Source organism: Miniopterus natalensis, chromosome 15 (assembly GCF_054644295.1).
Source record: "Miniopterus natalensis isolate mMinNat1 chromosome 15, mMinNat1.hap1, whole genome shotgun sequence".
Classification (NCBI taxonomy): Eukaryota; Metazoa; Chordata; class Mammalia; order Chiroptera; family Miniopteridae; genus Miniopterus; species Miniopterus natalensis.
In genome coordinates this window covers 53,380,942-53,384,767 of record NC_142095.1, presented here as the reverse complement: position 1 = coordinate 53,384,767, position 3,826 = coordinate 53,380,942, and the positions used below count along the sequence as shown (strand labels likewise).

General features: G+C 36.6%; 1 pseudogene; it reads left to right on the top strand.

Annotated features, from left to right (window-relative positions):
- Nucleotides 1-2,638: 2,638 nt before the first annotated feature.
- On the top strand, nt 2,639-2,711 carry LOC148091478 (small nucleolar RNA U3; annotated as a pseudogene).
- Nucleotides 2,712-3,826: the final 1,115 nt, after the last annotated feature.

The following is a 3,826-nucleotide window of genomic DNA, read 5'->3' as shown; positions in this document are numbered from 1 at the left end:
CTTTACATAAGAAAAGCTGGCCTAGTTATTCTCCTTTTAGCTATATGGTAGAGCAATAAAATAGTAACTTCAGAATATAAATAACAAACTAGAGATGAACCTGTAGAATAGCCTATAGAAATACAAAGAATAGATAAGACTAAAATTAACATACCTAAACAGGTGTAAATTCTTTAGCAAAGGTCAGATAAGAAGGTACAATCGTTAACTGTGAAAGGCCAAAACAGAAACCATAACAAAGCATGATGTCATGTTGTTTAGCCAGCAATAAAATCAAATAGTATAAATACAGTTGTAACAAGGCAATAAAGAGAGAAGCTGATTGTCCTGATGCTCCAAATGCTGTCTCCGTGTCCTGCATTCTTCCCCGATGCTGTTCACACCTTTGGGGACCCCTGGACCGCTGACTGGGGCTGGACCCTGGCACTTAGAGTATCTTGAAAAAATGAATCTGTAGCACAACTTACTTGTAATCCATAAAACCCCACAATAGGCATCTGTTGTTCACACACGATCTAAGGCATCTAAGTATACAACAGTGCAGGCTGTACATCACCATTGTGAGAGGTTCAACCATGTGGGACAAACTCATTCTACCAGGAAAGAAACACATTTCTCAAAAGACTTTGAAGGAGAAAGTGCCAGTGTAGTGACAGTGTTTTTTCAAAGCATTTAGATGATCAAACTAACCAGAAAATAAGGTCATTTTGCAGGGAAATTGAACCGTGTCTGTACAAATGTTCATTTCAATCGCCTCCAGGGAAGTAAAGCATGAATTACACCATGTCATCAACCAAATCCTTACTTTTGCACAAGCTCATAAGAAAGACTTTGAAGAGCAGTAAGGTTTCAGTATTTGTTTACCTTGAGTTGCCTAAAAGAGGTATAACATGTCTATTCAGTGGTGGAGGGTTACACACTCTACACATGTGTAACAGCATTTTAGTGCATCATCATGTGTAAAACTGAAACTGCTCCAGAGTGAAGCATGAGGAACAGGCAACTCTCTTAAAGACCTTTACTTTATAACAAATCACAGAGGAGAGGAGCACTCTGCAAAGGACTTCCCTTGTGTATTTACTCAAAGGCTGAATGTTCCTTGAAATATTCTTTGTATTTCACAAGACATAACAGGAACCTAATGCCTAGGTTGTGAAATTAGCAAACCAGTACTGGAACAGTGACTATTGGGGATTTCAAGCAGCAGCTCTTTGTGGACACTTGGAATGAACGCTGTGAAAGGAATTCGTATGAAGCGAGATTTGGGCACAGTTGTAGGCACTCCCTAAACAACCAATGGAGAAGTTATGCAAATAATGAATGTTGCAACATATTCATTGATGAGAGGTCATTATATGGCACAATTCTCCAGAAGATATTAACATTCTACATAATACAAAATGCGTCATTAATTTCAGGATGGAAAATCATTCCAAGGGATAAAATGCATGTATTTCCCTTTCAAAGAACACCCCAGTCACTACATTGGTGCTTGCTCCTTCAAAGTCTTTTGAGAAAAGTGTATATTTACTGGTTGAATGAGTTTTGTCTTGCATTGTTTAACCTCTCACAACGGTGATGTACAGCCTTCAATGTTGTATACTGAGAATATCTTGAAAAACAGCGATATTTAGCACAAATTACTTTTAACCCATGAAAACCCACACTAGGTAACCCTTGCTCAAACACATTCTTATACCTAAAGCATTTGAATGATAAAACTAACCATAAAAGTCATTTTGCAGTGAAATTCAATAGTTTCCAGTGAACCAAAGCATGAATTACTTCAGGTTATTGATGAAATTCTTACATTTTCACAAGCTCATAAGACAGACTGTGAGGAATAAGATTTCAGGGTTTCAATTCGCTTTGAGTTTCCTAAAAGAGGTAAAACCTGTTTATTCTGTGCTGGAGGGTTACAAATTGTACATATGTGAAACACCACTTTTAGAGTCTCATCATGTTTAAAACTGAAACTGCTATAAAGTGAGTGAAACATGGGGAAATAGGCAACTTTCTTAAAGAATGTTTCCTTGTAACACATCACACAGGAGAGGAGCACTTTGCAAAGTACTTCACTTGTGTATTTAATCAAAGATTGAATGATCCTCTAAATAATAGTTGTATTTTACAAGACATAACAGAAAACCAATGCCTAGGTATTAAAATTAACAAGCCAAATTGGAACAGTGTATGTTTAGGATTTCAAACAGCAGCTCCTTGTGGACACATGGAATGAGCAGTGTAAAATTAATTCATAGGAAGCTGGATTTCAGCAAAGCTGTAAGCACTCTCAAAGCTACAGAAAGAGGAGTTATCCAAATAATTAATCTTGCAACATGCTCGTAACATGAGAGGCTGTTATATGACACAACTCTCCAGAAGATATCAACTTTCTACACATTAAAAAATGCTTGTTAATTCCAGGATGGAAACTCACTGCAAAGAGATAAAATGCATGTATTTATCTTTGAAACAACTCTCAGTCACTACATTGGTGCTTTTTACTTCAAAGTCTTTGGAGAAAAGTGTATATTAACTGTTGGAATAAGTTTTATCTTGCATTGTTTAACCTCTCGCAGCAGTGATGTACAACCTTCAATGTTGTATACTTAGAGGAGCTTGAGAAACGGATTTGAAGACTATACTTTCAGGGATCCTTTCTATAGTTTGTTACTAGAGAAGTTTCTCTGAACATGTAGAGCATCTGTTCTTGGGGTACTTTAAGGGGAATATTGACAGCAACACAATCATAGAGGGGGATTTTAACACTCCACTCTCCGCATTGGATAGATCATCAGGACAAAAAATCAACAGGAAAACAGAGACCTTAAATGACTCACTAGACCTAATGGATTTAAATAACATTTCCATAACATTTCACCCCAAAGCAGCAGAATACACATTCTTCTCAAAAGCACAGGGAACATTCTCAAAAACAGACCACATGATAGGGCAGAGGACAAGTCTCTACAAATACAAGATGCTTGAAATCATATCAAGCATCTTCTCGGATCACAATGCCATGAAACTAGAAATCAACCACTATAAAAAAGCTCAAAAATATTCAAACACATGGAGGCTAAAGAGCATGCTATCAAACAATGAATGGGTTACCAATGAGATCAAGGAAGAAGTCAAACACTTCATGAAAAGAAATGAAAATGAAGAGAAAACAACCCCAAATCTATGGGACATGGAGAAAGCAGTCCTGAGAGGAAAATTCATAGCATTACAGGCCTATCTCAAGAAACAGGAAAAAGATCTAATGAACCATATAACACACAACTGAAAGTAGTAGTACAAGAACAGCAAGAAAAGCCCCGAGGAAGTAGAAGTAAGGAAATAATAAAGATTAGAGCAGAAATTAATGACATAGAGACTAAACAAACAATACAAAAAATCAATGAAACCAAGAGCTGGTTCCTCGAAAAGATAACTCAGATTGATGCACCTTTAGCCACACTCACTAAGAAACAAAGAGAGAGGACTCAAATAAATAAAATCAGAAGTGAAAGAGGCAATATAACAACTAACCCAAGAGAAATATGAAGGATTTTAAGAAAATACTATGAGCAACTATATGCCAACAAACTGGACAACATGGGGGAAATGGACAAATTCCTAGAACCTTCCAAAGCTGAATCAAGAAGAGGCAGAAAACCTGAATAGGCCGATAATAACTAATGAAATTGAAGAAGTAATCACAGAACTCCCAGCACACAAAAGTCATGGAACAGATGAATCTACAGACAAGTTTTACCAAACATTCAAAGAAGAATTAACACCTTTTCTATTCAAACTATTCCAGAAAATTCAAGAGAAG